Source organism: Hermetia illucens, chromosome 4 (genome assembly GCF_905115235.1).
Source record: "Hermetia illucens chromosome 4, iHerIll2.2.curated.20191125, whole genome shotgun sequence".
In the NCBI taxonomy this organism is placed as follows: Eukaryota; Metazoa; Arthropoda; class Insecta; order Diptera; family Stratiomyidae; genus Hermetia; species Hermetia illucens.
The window spans coordinates 47,538,677-47,557,387 of NC_051852.1; the positions used below are offsets into that span (position 1 = coordinate 47,538,677).

At 39.5% G+C, this 18,711-nt stretch overlaps 1 protein-coding gene and 1 pseudogene across 1 annotated transcript in view; both read left to right on the forward strand.

Annotated features, from left to right (window-relative positions):
- LOC119653664 (ras-associated and pleckstrin homology domains-containing protein 1) overlaps positions 1–18,711 on the forward strand; it is a 474,167-nt gene that overhangs the window by 154,055 nt on the left and 301,401 nt on the right. The gene's annotated exons all lie outside the window — the stretch shown is intronic.
- On the forward strand, positions 860–10,933 carry LOC119653927 (annotated as a pseudogene).

Below are 18,711 nucleotides of genomic sequence, written 5' to 3' on the forward strand. Positions count from 1 at the left end.
TTTTCGGTTGAGTAGTTTCTGCGAAAAAGCCCTTAAAGTAATTGACCCTTTTCGGACATCCGCACTCCTCTCCTTTGCAACCAGTATCAAAACAATTATCTGATTCGAAGAGTACTAATCGTAACCTTTTTTGATGCCCCAAAATTTGCAGCCCACTTTTAAGTGTAAGTGAAAAAACATATGGTGTAATCAAGGATCTATCTGTTCTTAATATTCACATACTTTTCCTAATCATACCAGTCGTATTTGCTCCAAGGACTCCTAAATGCCACATTTCACACTTTTTAATGGTTTCTTTGAATATCTCAATCACCACTCAATTAACTACGGCAACTCGAACCTCTTAAAGCGAGTAGGACTTAAAACGAAGCGCAGTACTTAGACATGTTGCTCACATGTCTCATGTTTATTAGCATACCATGTTTAACCCATTCAAGACTGCCCACACGCTTCTCAGATACGCATTTCTCCAAGTTTGTTATTTAAACAGTTATCTGGGCATATCGAATGGTCGTCAACGGACTTAAAGATTGCGGATGATGAACGGGCTGGGGCTGGTTGGCTTCTCCTGTGGTTAATACTATACTACCTTAACACCACTTGCTTACAGCAACCAACGTACGTATGCAGAAAGTTGAATGATACGCATTTCAGGGTATAATGTTCATTTTTTCATTGGCCCCTTTGAAGCCGTGAAGGTGTCAATTATCTGCCACTTAACATGGCATTATAAAAACCATTGAACATAAAAGTCGGGACTTTGGAGCTGAGAGGGAAATATATCATTAGTGGGAAGAGAAGTGGGTAAACGAACACCAGCTATCAATTAGCAATCAGATCTTTTTGAACATTTTGCAAAATGTTAAACTTTCATTTAATGAATGCAGAGAAGGACTTTCACGCCCTGGGACTCTGGATGCAGGTAATTGAATGGAACGATTAATTTGTTTATTGTATGACACATGTGTTCGTTTCCATGTCGAAGACTTGATACTCATGAATAATCCGATATGGGTCTTACACACGGACGCATCTATTATATGATTTTAAGGACTATAAATACCGAGGCATGCAATGACTGCATCACTTTTTCTTGACTTTAAAGGGGGTCTCCACATAAGCAGGGTGAAAGTTCCACTTTCCTAAATATCGCTATGTAAAATATCAAATAGAAGGTTATAAACCACAGCTGAGAATTCCTTCACGGGACAAGCAAGAATACCAAAAGTTCGTGTCCAGTTTAGTATTGTCCAGTCCAGATAACTCTAGCAGCTTCAATCCACTTAACTTCTCCTGCTTTGATTTTCAAGGTTTCCTATTTTGATTTTAAAGGCATCTTTTTCTCTTCGCCCGATTAGCCCCGGTGTGTTATCATTTTGTCACTTCTAGTCCCTCGAATTCACCCCCTCATTAAAGGTTAGTATTTAGCACTTGCCTTTAGCATTACGCATTTTATTTGTATCGTAGACACAGTTATTGAATTCTTTGTACAGCTCACTAATAAGAGAAGTCTGTATATCTTTTTAATTGACAAACTGTATCATCGAATGCTTACAGCCTCGTAGTGACTGAAATTGGTTTGTGTATTTGCATTGCATTTGCATTTCTGTCCTTCCACTGTCCTTATTTGTCTCCTTACAAACTACACAGACCAATCAACACAACCCCTGGTTTCTAGTCATCTAAGCCTTTGTCTTCCATTATTGACCTATGTTGTTGATACCGGGGTTACTTGCGTAGCGTATTCCTCGTCGTGATGTTTATTTGTTATCAAGGCTTCTTGCTGGTGATTGGTGAAGCTCCTTGGCCGCACTCAGGTTCCCTAAAAGGCCGAAGTATGCCCTTAGTCTACCTGCGCTGGCGAACTTGTGTAGAGTTTTTGGGATGCCATTTCTAATTGTTCCTTGATCCTCTTTAGCTTTTTGTTTAGGAAGTAAGTCATTGTATTTTTCTCCCCTGTGTTAAGTTATGTACAAACTCACGGATACTTTCCTCTATATCGACTTTATATTCTGACCGTTCTGCCAAAATAGGCATTAAAAGGGTTCGGACGGGATTGTTCCCGAAAACAAGTGTTTTTTGTGTCCACTGTTTCGAAGTTATTACTGTGACAATTCGCATTAAAAATATGATAAAGTGGCATTAAATTTACTGTGTGGGTTTCAATCGACAGTCCATGCTCCTCCAGGAGTTACTCTAGGTGCCTAGGCCTGAAAAGAAAACTGACATGATTCTAGAAGGCAAATCAGTCTTTCCAACAGATATTCCAGCATACATTAACATACTATGGCTTATCAAATTAAATATGCTACAACGGAAAAAAAAATGAAATTTACCCTATTATGGTCTCTCCATCAAGCGGTTAACTATTGACCAAGTAGCTGGTATACCTCGCCCACGTGTTCGAGGCCCATGGCTATTAGGTTACTTGGCCATTTAGTTGTCCACCCATACTGAAGAAGAAAATATAATTGCAGACGGTTTCGTAAAGGGGTAAGACAATACTATTTTGGGAACGAAATGCCACAAACTGGCCTTGGACTGAAAACCGCCTTGCTCATAACTAAAAGCTGAGACAGTGTTTCATGAAATTGTTCAATGGTAGAACTCGTTTGGTGTTCTGGCCTACCTACACGTGTCCCGCCATCAGGAATGGGAACGTCAGCTATGGAAACGTAATTTATAGAAGATTGTATAAGAGAAGAATTGAACCATACCGTGTCAAAGGCCTAGTGCGCAGGCTAGGGTTGGTTTACTGTTGACGTTAAATTGGAAATTATATCTTTGAAATTACAATAGCCGTTACTAATGCAGTTTTTAGGGAAAACTAATTCATAATTGGTCTGACAGACTGAAAATCTTACGAATCCACTGGTCTGCCGTAGCTGAAAAGGGATGGAATATTCGGAGAGGAAGTTTCTGATTGTCACTTGAACAATCGTAGTTAAAGCCGAATCGTTTCGAGGCGGAAAGGAATTGGGTTAAGACTCAATGCAAGGACTTACGCTTTTCTAGCGTCACAGATTCTCTGTTCTTAATAACTTTCGGGACTTTTGTTTTCTCGCGTTTATATTCTGCCGGGTTCCGGGTTAATTCTTTATTGCGGAAATTCGCCGCCATTAGCCGTTTGAGGTTCCTACGCCATTTGTGTGACATGATGACCACAGATGGAGAGTTACACTCGAGCTCATCGACTTTTAATATGTCTTCGTTCAACACCATTAATGGCGTCAGTAACCACAATTATAGCCTCGCCGATTTGTTTACCTGATAATTTGGGGGGTACGACGAACTTTTCCAAGTTTAGGTTTGACGCTAAGTTTAACTTGAATTTATCGCAGTCAGTTTAAGAAAAGCAGTAGTAGTGATAGAAGCGAAAACTCGCTTGTATAGTTGAGAGGACGAAGAAAATTGGAATTCAATCGCAAAAAAAACCTTCCTTCGCTCGTCGGACAGCATGAAGAAGTCGAGAATAGACTGACTACTCGGTCTTGTTGGTGTATCAGGCAAAGCCATTTCAATATTGGGGAGCGAAAAGGGGCGCGGATCCATTTTAGCGGGGTTTCCCCGTTTATTTTGCCTGTCCGGCAAGATCATTTTCTTGTACAGTGAAAGTTTTGACCTTGAACAGCTTTCGTAAGCTGAGCTAGGCATAGGTCAATCAATATACAGGGGTGGCACGCTAATTAGCACACGCTGGTACATACGCCTAAAGACGTACAAAACATTGATTGATTTTGTTGAAAATTCGCACGTTTTTTTATCGATATTTTAACTTCATTTTGGAAAATTGAATTGGTTTTAATTCAGGGAATATACGCTTGGAAATATTCTTTATTCTTTATGTAGAAAAAGCTGCATCCAGTTATTAACGCACCTGAAAAAAAAGGGAAAAATATTTAATAAATTTTAAAAAATCATGGAAATAAATGAAAATGTAAGTTGTTTTCTTTCTTGAAATTTGGTTGGGTATCCTTTTTGTGAAATTATCACAGAACATCATCTTTATATAGAGAACAGAGGTTTTTCGCATATGTTTTTCAGGATCTGATTTCACCCCCGTTCGATGACGGCCCAAAATTGTTGCACAGTGGTTGGTTTCAGTGTCATCGGTCCCCTCTTAATTATTGCCCATACATTTTCTGTTAGATTTAAACCCGGGCCTTATACAGGCCAGTCCATGGTTGAAATGGCCTCATCCTTGAACCCTTGCTGTAAAAATCGCGACTTATGATATGGCGCGTTGTCTTCCTGGAAAGTTGGTTTTGAATAAACTGACAACCGGAAGTTTGCTAGGAATGATGGAAGGTGCTCTGACAGCAAATTCCGGTAAGCTAAACCTTTACACCTTGACAATAAGCGAGGCTCCATGTTTGCTGAAACAACTTAACACTAGCGCCACCATATTTCACCGAATTCCTGGTATAACTAGAATCCAACTTCTTATTGGGAGGACGTCGCACATAAGTTCTGCTACCAGCACCACATAAGTTGAATTTTGGTTCGTCACTGCAAATCCTGACATGGGCTAGCCGTTTTTCCCGATTACCATGTGTAACTTTTGTTTTTTTGAGTCTTTGACATGCTCTGAGGTTGTTCTTCAAAAGTCGCTGTCTGATGGTTCTAGCAGAAATATTAGCAACGCATTGCGACCCTTATATGCGTGGAAATAGCAAAAGAGTCGAACGATTAGACAACGTCTTGAATTGGCAAACCTTTTATTGTCCTGGTTGTGTTTAATCACGTTTTGAACTTTTTTGAGTGAGCAAATTTTTTTAACATTTTTTCAAGTGTATAGATGTTCCATATCATTCGCATTTCATCCTCCGTAGAACTCTTCTTGCGTCCTATTTTGAGACTTTTGTATGATTTTTCACTTGAAATTATGTTTTTCTAACTTTCAATAAAAAGAAAACACTTTTACAACTTTCACACTCGGCAAAATTTTCACAATCAACGGGGTGTGCTATTATTTTTTATCTAGCAAATGAACACCGAAAAATAGAAATTTTTGAGTCGTTTACATTACTTAAATATGTGACTTGAATGCAGCATATCAAATATTAACGAAAGTGTGCTAGTTGGTACCGATTGTGACTTTCGACAAAAGATAGACTCGTTCCCAAGTTTCATTGTCCTGTCTTTGCAATTGGATATTATTGTTGTCTTCACTTTTACTGCTGATATTACCAGTATGTAATTTCCAGTATAACTTTATAATAATTAGTCTGACAAACCAAAAATGAATATAATTTTTTGACTATGTGAAAATATATAAATAAGCTATATCCCTTACATTTTTTATATGAGGGAGCTTCCAAACCTTTCACAGCTGAACCTTCCTGGTTAGACTTGTTTCCAAGGTTTTTCTTACATTTCTTTTATCCTGGTTTGATAAACTTAATCTTGAATTCGATTCTTAAAGTTATTATACTTTAATACATATCTCTTTTTAAATATTAGTATCTACGTGCACTTATAAGCAAATGTCTTCACAAGGGGTTCCAAAATAGCTTCTTCGCTAGTAGTCTTTATTACTACATATAATTTATTCAATTTTAACACCAAATTGTTTCCACTTCAGTATTCATGAACAATTAAATTGGCACTGAAGGTAATGAAGGAATCTGTTGGAAACAAAATTCCCAAGTCTACTTCAAATCTACATAAATTTTGTAATTCTTTTTAGAACATATACTTATATCACATAAAAACAAAACACTCCTATTTTCCTAAAAGCAATGTATCTCACGATAGCCAACTCATGAAAATACCCTCTTATGATATGTAAATAAACCACTAGTAAAGTCAACTATAATCCAAAAATACACCCTAAGCAATGTAGTGTACCTGCTAATATGGATATGGGAGAGGAACTTTAGTGAATAGACAGCATACGAATCTAATATGGTGAGGCAGACAGCCACATAGCCACGAGGAGCAAAAATCTTCAGTCTTTCCTCACTGCATCGAATAGTTGGGCTTACACTTGAAAGACTCTGAGAGGAAGATCTTTAGATGCAAAGATACTACATAACTCAAGCATGTGTACTTACATTGTTTGGCAAATTTCATTTCTGACTATTTACTTGCGAAATTGTTATTTTATGTCCAATTACTAAAACATGTTTGCATATTCAGTGAAAACTAGTCAGTGATGTAAATCTGCTTTGAAGGGTTTCATATGGTACGAACTTTGGAGGAGTAGATTCCATGTAGAATTCCAATTGTTTATTATTTTTCGGTACATTACCTTTTATTTTATGTTTGGTGCAAATATCTTGTGTTCAAGCATAATGAAACAGATTTACTGGATGAATACAAATTGACTTGATTAAAAAATAATTCATCTCCACAAAACAATATGGACATAGATTTTAGATGGATAACATCATTTTATCGCTGATAGATTTCCTGGAGCAAAATCTTATGTAAAATCCCCGCAAAATAAATTAATTTTCATATTTGGAAAATTTTGGAAGATATTATAAAGCCACAAATGGCAAACTTTTAGAGGTAGGCCAGTATATGCTGAGATTAAGCAAAAATCTTACCCAAAGATAACAACTTGAACGCGCCAAGACAAACATTACATCTTATAGTACATATACATATAGAATGGGGGGCACCTCGTAGTCAAACACAGGCGGCAATCCAGAAGGGCTTCTTCTTAAATTGACTCTAAATATGATGCAGGAATTGGGGCCCAATCACACCCAGACTTTACAGATCCTTATCAGAAGCAAAAGAACTAACCTAAAGTGCATCACTCGAATGCGAACCAATCAGTCAGTACAAACTATAATAGAAACACTGTTTGACAAAGATAGGAGATCATCCATAAAAACAACCTCCAAATTGATGAGTATTGCGTCTATCACACCAAGTATCCGAGAGGAAAACCTCATGACGATACTGGAATGCTTATAAAATCGCGTATTAAGCATTATCTTTTGGAAGAATACTTCAAAGATTACTTCGAAACAACTTATGATCCAATCAAGCTATTTTAGCAACGAAACACAAATCTCGTCTAATATTCCGGAATCCCGGTAGTACCAAAGATAGGATGAACTTTACAATCCTGCATTTGGCTACGAAAATTTTAATCAAAAATAATCATTTCTAATTTCGAGAGCATCGAAGGATTCAATAGGGAGAGAAAATTCAAACTCTTTTGGTCACACGTTCGCATTTCCTCCAGTTCCTTCCCTACTTCTCTTGTTACCAATATGAAGTTCGCTGATCGCAGTTTTAATTCTCATAGCTTACCCTGTGAGTTCCTTCGGTTATTACGGTTAGCATATCTTCCATTCATTTTCTGAATTACTCTATCGTTGAATTCCTTATAAATAATATTGATGTTAATGGCAGTTTCGGTCCTGAAAGGTGTTCCGAATTTATTCTTTTAAAAATCTAAGCAGAACAGCTCCCTTCCCTTTATTATCATTTATTTTTCAAGGTATGTTGAAGGAAGCTCGTATTATCCCCTAGCACAATAATAATGACATTACAGTGACGGATACCTGCCGCCCTATATCTACCTTTCCCTCCTTCTCGGAAATTTTTGAGAAGTACTTCATCTCATTTTGGCCACTTCATTCCGAACAAGCAGCGTTCGCCTACTGATCAGAGTACAATTCAGCCGAACCTTGGCACATTACTCAGTACGTTCGGAACAAATTGCCACTGAATGTGGCGAAATACTATTTATTATGCTATTCACTAAAAGCCACCAGGACAAAATTTCTGGTTTTATCTTAGGTTTCCGTAATCAATTCCTATCCATTCCGTAATATTCTTGAATATGCGACCATGTTGGGTTCTTTTTTCACAATTATGGACTGTCATGCAATTGAATCTGTCCAAAGGAGACTTACTTGATTCCCAAACTTAATAAAGAGCCTGTGCGTCCTCTAATATCCTGATCGTCTAGTTTTTCTGAATGTCCCATCTCCATCATCTCGAAGGTCTCTCATTGACGCATATGTTCTTTTCAAGCTTTGTAACGGCTTGAGGGACAGCTCTGTAGCCTACGAATTGCAATACCGTAACACATCACTTAATATTCGCAACCTTATTTTTTTTTGAGAATCCATTAGAGGAACTCTTGTGCTTCTGCAACTCCACCTTACCCAGAAGGTTACGTGAATATAACCGTTTGCCTCTGGATTCATTCCTAGCTAGTTATAAAAAACGAAGTGTTGGCGAGTTGTTATCGTTTTTATATGTAAGTACGAAAGCAACTGGAGTGTCCTCCGTTTATTGTAGATCAAATAAACATCAACTTGAATAATGAAGTAGGCTGGCGAGATAAGTATCAGAGCGATTTACTGTTCTCTAAAGTTTAATCTGGTTTCTCAAATATTCATATTCTCAATTATCCGTCCCTGTACGTTGGGCTACGACCTTCGGCTAACAAAAACGGACTATAATTGGTTTCTGGAATCTATGCAAGCTCCTTGACAACCGTAGCGAGGGTCCTCAGAATGCTCGCTTTCTTCAACTCTAGGGGAAATTCCAACGCTGTAAGCCGGATATTCTAAGCCTAAGCGAAATAAGATAGTGGGACTCTAGAGAATACCGTAGCGTAGTGGTGAGAGGCCTCATAATTTATGCCACATTGCTCGAGCACAGAGCCTGCCATAAGGTCAGTTGGGTTTCCTACGACAGGCGTCCGAGCAATCAAATCCACTACTTCGCGATCAGCAGTAGATTTAGGAGTTGCCTAAGGGAAAGTGCGTAACAAGATTTGCGCTGACATCGACCTCGAAAGGGATCATTACCTAATGGTCGCTTACCTTCGCTTGCATGTTGTGTTCACCACTTTTCGCAGGGTTGAAGAGCTACGACCCTCAAGTTCAACATCGACCAATTACATTATTGAACTATCCTTCTAATCGGAAGGCGGATGCACCGAGTAACCGTCTTAGAATATCGATGGGCATTGGAAACCACCAAAAAAGCTCTTTTTCGGATGTTTTTACGCGGGTCATCGTCCGAAGGGGCGTCACATCATCTCGCCAACTGAAATCATGGAAGCGGATTGTGGAACGGAAGGGATGAAAGGCTCTATTGACCGCTACGAGCGATGTGTGATGCGCTCTAACTCCGATATCGAACGAAATCGAGGGTAATTGAACGTAGTGTGCGCCGTGACAAAAAGGGGATTTGCTATTGCGCTGGTTAGAAAAACGGAGGAGGCCGTATGTAGTTGTAAGCCTTTCGATGGTCCTATAACTGACGATAACGGTCGACTCCTCATCCACGATGAAGAACAGCTGAACAGGTGGACAAAACACTTCACCACGGTTTTTAACCGTGTCACATCCGGAATCAAACGGAGTAAAGCCGCTGCTCTCGACGGTCTTCTCACAGGATTATTTGTCGCTGCACCTACAGTTTCTGTATCTTTGACAGAGAGTAGAAGAAGGGGGATGATCGTTAAGATTCCGAAAAGGGCACCCGTCTCGAGTATAACAATTGGAGGGGTATTTGCGTGCTCCTTGCCATTGCAACAATAATAGCTAAATTAATCTTAGAATACATCAAAGAACCTCTCGCCTTGACGACATTATTAATTAATCAACATCAAGATAAAGTTTGCACTGTTCTGCGCTAATGTCCTTTCGGTGTTGCTATATGGAAGCAGCGCATGGAAAATGATCACTACTGTCACCCCAAGCCTTCGTGAAGACTTGTCTCCGACATAGCTTCGGGGTGATACTATTTCGAACAAAGAACTTGGTCGTGGAGAAACCTGCCTCAGATTGAGTGATGGCCAGGATGCCAGGCAACTTTTAAGGATATCGAATCTAAGGTGTAGACCGGATACCGGTTGTCGCACCGTTGATGACGACAATGAATAGAGGAAGAGTGTGGGCGTTTCGGGAAGCCCTGGAAGGAATCGAACCCTTCGGTTGTGCACTGTACCCCACCAAAGTGTAAATAGCAGCTACATATCGCGAGAGCCTGGAGGAGTTAATTGAATGTAACTTGATAAAGAGCAACCCTACTGTGAGCCATTTTCAGGTCACTTGTCTGTCATTATATAATTTGTAATCATTCTGTACGCAGAAATAAAAGTGAGAACCTAATAGCTAGATCAATCAACTGGTTGATCTTGTGAAAATACATATACACTCCTTTAGAAACCAAAATTGAAGTAAGCAAAGCGCTTTTGTAATTCAACGAACGAACGAATGACTGTCGGCGCTCAATATTGTACTCCATGTCCGCGCATTGACAATCTTCCAGAAAAGATTTTAGAGATTACAATTATTGTCGGAATGATCTAACTCAATCAATATCCTATATACCCATAAGTTTGTTCCCTACCCGTTCAAAAGTATGTGTGTTCTGCAAATCAACGTAATTTCCCAGTACTAGTTTGGCTGGTTTCGAAACAAGAATCCTTTAGAGCATGCAAAGAAATATGAAATAAGCCGTTGATTTGATTAACAGTCAGCAGTTAAGGCATGGCAGGCAGTCAAAATAAAATATTAGACTGAACTATACGTTCGTAAATTCAAGTGGTGCGGTCTAGTTTGTTGAAAGTCAAATCATATATTTTTATTAAAAATATCTGGCCGTGGTAAAGGTGGAAAAATTAAGGGATGTCCAGATCAAACCGTCCTGAACTTCAATACCCCGTCGGTCATATCCATCGTCTGTTAAAAGGGGAAACTATGCCGAACGTGCTGGTGCTCCAGTGTACGTGATGGAGTACTTAACAGCTGAAATTCTCTAGTTGGCCGAGAATACTGGTCGTGACAACAAGAGGGCAAGAATGATCCCAAGGCATCTGTAGTTGGCCATCCCTAACGACAGAGAATTAAACAAGCTCCTGTCTGGAGTAGCCATTACTCAAGGTGGTGTACTTCCAAACATTCAGGCTGTTCTGTTGCTAAAGGAGACTGAAAAGAAAACTTAAGGGAGTCATCTCGTGTGAAGGTCGTTTTTTCCGTTTTGTTAGAAATTTTTTGTGAAGAACTGGATGAAGATACAAACACAAATTTTCCACCATAGATTTTTTAGTATCTGCCATGCTAGAGGGCGCGGCGATCATCTTAAAGAAAAAAAGTAAACGGCATTTTACCGTGCAGACTTAACTACAGTCCGCAAACTAGGATTATTAAAAAATATTAAAAGCAAAATTGTTGATGCCGTCTTAAATTTTTTTTGTGAATTTTGGTGTTTTTCACGGCTTCTTCAATGAGTAAAAAAAAACTACTCACTGAATCGCAATTATCCTAGTTTGCGGAACGTAGAAATATGTTCTTAATAAGTCATGATAATTTTAAAGAATTTCGTTGGATAGATTTTGGGCTATGATGGCAGCCGATTTTCAACATGCAGTTTCGAGAAAAACACATTTGAAAATTGGAGCCATAAAACCTTAACTAACCATTAATCTGCTATACGTAGTCCATAAACTTTAGGTTTCTTCAAGAAACACATGTACAGCCTTCACTTCAATTCTTGTCTTTTTAGCGAAGTCATTCGAACGTCATTCGAACCATAAATACGAGCTTTATTACGGTGGTCGGCATAAATCTGGCGTGTGATTTATCACGTGTTTAACACTCTAATTTCCGAAAGACTCCGAATATCAAGAAATGACTCTGACCATATATTCTACAGTATATCTAGATATAATTGATGCCAAAAAAAAATCGATTCCGCGGATCCGACACACGGGAAGACCCCCTTAAGAATCCATCCAAGTTGCATCAAAAAATCACAACAGGACGCCCTTGCTCGCGGTTGACTGAAATGTGATTCAACTCCCTTCAGGACTTCCCGAGACACCCACACTCGCGATCGCGTGATCTACCCCAAGTGCTCTTGAGGCGACCCACTCGTCGATCATCTTGGGAGAATGCGTTCCACTACATAGCGTACCCAGCAATGGAATTGTGTAATGTGTGACAGGTAACAGGCCTGTGCATCGATCCAGTTCTTTGCCCGAATATTATCAGGTGTTCAGGAAGGCCAGAACGGTGCAGCTCTAGATACATTACTTGCAACCCTTGTTTATACATATTGAGAGCACTACAATTGGATGTAGCTCATATACTGATTTGTTTAGATCTGTGGGGAGGCAACGGATGTGAAGGGCACAGAGCATTGGAAGAAATACTGGGGAACTGAATGCGTTTCATGTAATAATTTCTGATGTTCAGAGTCTCGGAGTTCTAAGCATAGAAAAAAACAATGGGCGACTAGAAGCATGCGTGGCAAAATATGCAACACAAATGCCTCCAAAAGGAAATAGGATTCTACAGCACGGGACATTCGCTTTTTGTTTTTGACACTATTCGGTCTTCGAGGCTGAAGTATATGTGATCCTATGAATGACAATCTGGCTACTGTTGAGCGATTCAAAAACAAGTGCGATAGCCAGGCAACCTTGAAAGCGTTGAGCAGTCCAATAATCGCCTCAGAAATTGCCCTGGAATGTAGAACTTATGTCAACTCCATGTCTACATTCACTAGAATTAAACTACTTTGGATACCTGGTCATTGTGGTGTAAAGGGAAGTGAAATCTCGGATGTATTAGCCAAAAAGGACTAATTTTCTTCTTTGCCGAGACTGCAACTAATAATGGAGTGTCAGTAGTACTGAGAAACACCGATATCAAGAACTGGGAACAACAAGCAGAGTTTCAATTTCAGTTTCAGTTCACTTTTCCAACCAAAAAACCAACCAACCAACCAAACCAAACAAACATACAGCTATATAGTTTACCTGTCGAAAACAGAAGTATTGTGGACATTCTGACCGCTCAATGAGCAACGGTGCAGCTAATTGCAGAGGCTATGACTCCCGCCCACTGCTTACATACACACCCCTTCCAACCCTAATTCCTTTGTCAGGAGCTTACCTCAACAGGCTAGTGTTAGCCGGTTCATAACTTTGAAAACTTATTGTACGTTCCTGCTCTAGAAAGATACAACAAAACATTTACGGAAAGTTCCTATTTTGCACAAATTTCTGAGTTCTCTTCTATCTTTATGAATTTAACTAATATAAATGTGATATTTACCATATTCAATCGGAAAGCCACAAGTGACTTTAAATATCAGACCGCACCTCCACTGAACATATTATAGAAGTACTCTATCAATAGAAAAGGGGTTTTTAGAGAATGCCTACCCAAGAAATTTGGCTGGACTGCCCATGAAAGGCCCGAAAAGTAAGAAAGGAAAGGTTTTCTCAGTGCCTTCCCACTTCAAGATGAAAATGTCGATCATTTATACCGCTAATGCGAAGCCTATCTAGCACCTCTCATATGCATACATATTTAGGTGCCAGTATCAGGTTTGAAGAAAGGGCAAAAGTGCGACTTAAGGTATAGCCACAGTTACTAGGAAGGGAACTAGCGGTAAGCTTGTTTTCAGAGGACTACCCTTATAATTACATTTATCCAGACCATTCCACCTATGAAATACAAATAATAAACCATTATCTACTGGAACAAAAGTATATCTAGGACAAATGTAATGTAATTAATTATACATAATCGATTGGATTATTCAATGTAAAAGTGTGAACATACTAATTTCTTATGCCTCCTCTGCCGTTACAGCTGCTCATTGCGTTTATTTACCCAGTCAAGTTATCGATTGGCTGCAGGCTTTTCTCTATAATCAAAAATCCATCCGCGAAAATAAACGATTTCTCATTTTAATTTTCCCTATTCTGACAAAGACGTATTTGGCGCCCGTTTAAACTCATTTTTCAAACTAATTATCCCCAATAATTTCACTGGCTCAAAACAATTATTTACAAACGAGTCCACGAATAATATTCGTTGCGACAACGTACCAACGTAAAGTCATCATTAATCAAACTTATTTTCATTAAACATCGAACAGGGAGCATTGAACGAAGGGAATAAATGTGCGGAGTAAAAAACTTCCCGAAAATAATTACTAAAAGACGACGATTTCATCCTTAACCCCTGCTGAAAGCCTGAACAAGTCAAAAAGTCAAACAAACAAACGAGGTATTAATATCTAGGCCGCTTTGAAATCAAAGTTGAATATTGCGGATATTTCTGCCTTCCCTTCTATTATACTTACGTCAATAATTTCCGGTAGTACGAAATCAACGTAAACTCTACTAAACTTTGCAGAGATTGGTAAAATGTACGCCACAACTTCATTCTTTGTAAAACCTGAAAATGAACTAATTCTGAAAGAAATTCCAGGTCCCTGCCATCAGCTCTTTGCTTCCTTATCCTATTTGTGCGAATACCTTCTCCAGTTTGTTCTATGAAACGTTTGATTTATGACCTCTTGTCAACAAAAAAGGACTACGCCAGCCTTGTAAAAAATGAGAACTCGAAGAAAGCTAAAGGAGAAAGTCCTTTTCTTCTAATGAAAAGCCGGTGGATATTAAAAAAAAATGTTTTCGTATGTATGTGTATCCTTAGGAATACCAGCGGAAGTTAGTTTGAGAAAGGCGTATAAAGTCAAGAGTTCAAAGATTTTTCAACACCCTTTCGCCTGTCGAAAAATGTGTGTCGAACAAACAGAAGGCAATATGGGGTTTCCTGGAAAGTGAAAGCGCTTGCAAAAAAGGAATGGATTCGGGACAACAGATGCTGGAGATTGTTGCTTTAATTTCACTTTAATGAAAAATAAGGATTTTTGCGACTGATTTGGGTTGCAGCAGCCGTACTGGAGCTAGTTTTAATAAAAAACGGAGAATAATGAAGAAAACAGAAGGAAGGGTTTCAATAAAGTCGATTATCTTTGATGTTGAAAGGACTAACATTATTAAATTGAATATGACGAGAAAGAAAATCGGAGCATCTTGTTGGATACTTGGGGTAATATTTTCCGTGTATTGAAATAAAGTAGATATTTCTTTGAAACGGATACCAAAATGCCGAACGATTGGATGGAAAGAGAAATGGAAAGGATGGTGGATAACAAAAAAGCTTTTGAAGAATTAGATGAGAAAATGGATGTACTTTAGATATGCAAGAGATGCAGCGCTCAGATGAATCAATCCTTAAAATATTGAAGAGCACACTATGGTAAATGTCGGTTGTATGGAACTTGCTATCCACATGTAGCAAACTTAGAAGATGGTGTATGCAGGAATCTCTTGACTTGACATACTAGAATTTACGTCGTTCTCATAAACACTATTTAGATACACAGCTAGAACCATTACGAAATATTACTGCAACACCAGGCTTCAAACCTTGTATTAGGTAATTTCGCACTCGAAACCATACAAAAAATCCAAAAACCTTGAAAAATCTTTTGAAATTAAAACTACTAGCTGTTTAAAAACACAAAAGAAAATCTTGAATGACTTCGTCATTATTAGTTCACACACTGAACCTTGGTCGGTAATCAAGAAATACTGTAAGAAGAACACTTTTCTAAATAGAATCGAAATCATCTCTTCCATCATCGGGATCAAAGGGAGTAAAGCAGCCAGGCTGGATGATCACTATACGAAATTGTTCATCGCAACTTCCGTAATAGTTCCTATAGAGCACATTTATCTGGAAATCCTCAGGGTTTAAGATCTTTCCCAATAAGTGAAAGAAGGGGATGATTCAGAATCCAAAAAAGGACACCCCTCTTGAATGGAGGGATATTTGCGCGCTTCTTGCTGTCATAAGGATAAAAACTAAACTTATCAGCATATTCAACAAAGATCAGGCAGCTTTTTACCCTGGATTCTGCTGTACTGATCACGTTAGCACTTCGTAAATTTCGAGACAACTTTTGACACCATCTACAGGGAGTATGTATATCTGAAATACTTTACACTGCCGGGGCATTTTGGAAAAAGTAATAAATAGTAAAAGCCACAGATAATGGCACAATATGTCACATGTTTCTTCGAGATAAAGTCTCAGAAAAGCCCGCTAGGGTTGTACCCTTTTACTGATATGATTTCGTCTTTCAGCCTTGGCTGGAGGGCGTGGCGGAGTTAAGTGGAGCATGTCACCATTCCTCAAACACCTGAATGACATCTGCTTACTCTCTCATTTACTCATGATTCTTGGCTAAATGACCCTGGATTTAAACAGCAAGCTCTAGATAGCGTAATTTCTACTGATGCCGACAACGAGCTGGATATCAGGCGACGAATTAACAGCACCAAATCCGCCTTTTCATTTTATCTAAAATCTTGAAATGAAACTATCTCAACTCATGGCATCTACCCAGCGATGCTAAAGAAGGGTATAAAGCACTTAGAGCAACTTCTAAGAAATATTTTTCGAAGATGTCTTACTCTGGGCTACGCGCCATCCTCTTGGCAGAAGGTGAAGGTAGTCTTCGTACCAAAGTCTGGGAAAGATGACTATTCAAATCCAAAGAATTTCAGGCAAATCAGCTTAACATCATTTTCGCTGAAATATCTGGAGAAACTGGTTGAGTGTCACATTAGCAGGAAGGCACTAAGGTCGCACCCACTAAATGAAAACCAACATGCCCTCCAACGTGGAAAGTCCTGTGAGTCTGCTCTTCATTTTTTGGTTTCAAAAATAGAGGATGCAGTTCTGAAGGGTGAGTACGCGATGGGGGTGTTCGTGGACATTGAAGGGGCTTTTGACTGTGAGCCCTTTCAAAAGCTCTGTAATGCCGTGAGAGAACATGGTGGCGAAACTCGGATAAAATGGATCTACGCTATGCTAACCAAGAGATTGCTGTGTCCTGATGTGGGTGTTGATCGCTACTTAACAACGGAAGTGACGAAAGGCTGCCCTCAAGGAAGTGTGCTATAGCCACTTCTGTGGAGTATGCTAATCAGCTCAACACTATGCGAAAAGCATATAAATCTGCCAATACACGTTCAAACTTATGCGGATGATGTGACTGTGCTAGCTGTTGGTCGAGATCTCAAATGATGTGCAGAAATACACAACGCGCCGTTGATTTGATTGAGAGTTGGTGTCTCAGATATGAACCTTATAAAACCACAATGGTATTATTTACAAAAAGGAGGAAACTAAATGGTCTTAGCCTTCCAGAGATGAGGGGTACAACCCTTCAACTCTCCGAAGAAGTGAAATATCTGGGAGTTATTCTAGACAGGAAGTTTCTTTGGAACAAACATGTTGAGGTAAAGATGAAACGAGCTCTCACAGCCTATGAGTTGTGTAGGTTGGCTTTTACCTCGACATGGGGACTTAAACCTCAGGTAGTAATGTGGATATATGTTGTTATCATTAGGCCTATGATGGCTTATGCATCCGTAGTGTGGTGGGTTAAGGTGAAACAAAAGAGTTTTTGCTGTAAACTTGCCACACTGCAAAGAACTGTGTGTCTGGGTATTACCGGTGTCATGAGCACGACATGCGGCGCAGCTCTGAATGCATTACTCAATTTGCAGCCCTTTGTTTATTCAGAGCACTGCAATGAGCTCATAGACTAATGCGATTAAACATATGGGAAAACAATGGACGGGGGGGGGGGGGGGGGGGGGGGGGGCACAGAGCATTGGACGAGTCATTGGGAAAACTGAATCTGTTTGGTAGAAGATATGATGAATTGGGAATTGGGGAATTGGGATAGAAGAATGCGCGCCAGGATATACTGGCGTCTTCTGCACCGATGGCTAAAAACAGAAAATAGTTCTGGAGCAGGCGTCTGCCTCTCGAATAAAAACGAGAAGGGGGCTTTTCCTTTGGGACAATATGCACAACGGTCTTTCAGCCTGAAGTGTATATGATCCTAAGGGCAGCAACCTGGATAATTGACGAGCGGTTAAAGGGTAGGCGCATCACAATCTGCAGCAATAATCAAGCTGCATTGAGTAGTACTTTGATCACTTAAAAAATCGTTCAGAAATGTAGAAAAACCGATTGAATTCTTTTTTGTAGATTCAATACGGTGGATTTACCCTGAGTACTTGGTCATTGTGGTGTAGAGCGAAATGAAATCTCGGATGCATTAGCAAAAGAGGCTTCAACTTCCCTCATGCCCGGAACGGAACCAGCTATTGGGGTGTCAATAGCATTGGCTGATGCTGCTATGAAAAGCTGGGAACAAGCTTCCCATAATGACAGGTGGCGAACCCTTAATACTGCTTGACAGACCAAACTTTTCCTATCAGAATCAAACAAACATACTGCAAAGTTGATCCTATTGAAAAGCAAGAAAACTTTCAGAAGTATTGTGGGTATTCTGACTGGCCATAATTCAGAATAGGAATTATCCTATATGTGAGGATGCGAAATCCACGGAACATTTTCTATGTGAGTGTCCCGCCTATGGACGGATGTGACATCAGATTTTTGGTGCTGATGTGCACCAACTGCAGCGGGTAGCATCACACCCACTCAGAGGCTTTGCCTCTACCCATCTTAAACACACATACACATCTCAACATCAACATTAAGTTGAGGCTCTGGCGAATAATCTTGTTTCCGTGCTACTATGGGAGCAGTACATGGAAAATGAAGTTGAAGGACATTGCTAGGAACAGACAGGATAGCCAATGGGTGAGTCAAACGTAAAAACTTATAACGTATTCTTTCTATTTCGCTTCTATTTGGATAAGAACGCCTCCATAAAGCCTTTCAGTTGGTACTTGCCCTGTGCTACGCAGAATGTGTCAATTTCCATTTACCATTTCCGTCTTCTAATTTTAAATAACATCGGTTCTTCTTTCGACTGTCCCCTGTCGCCTAGTTGTAGCCTAAAAAGTGGAGAAGCAACTCATCAGATCCA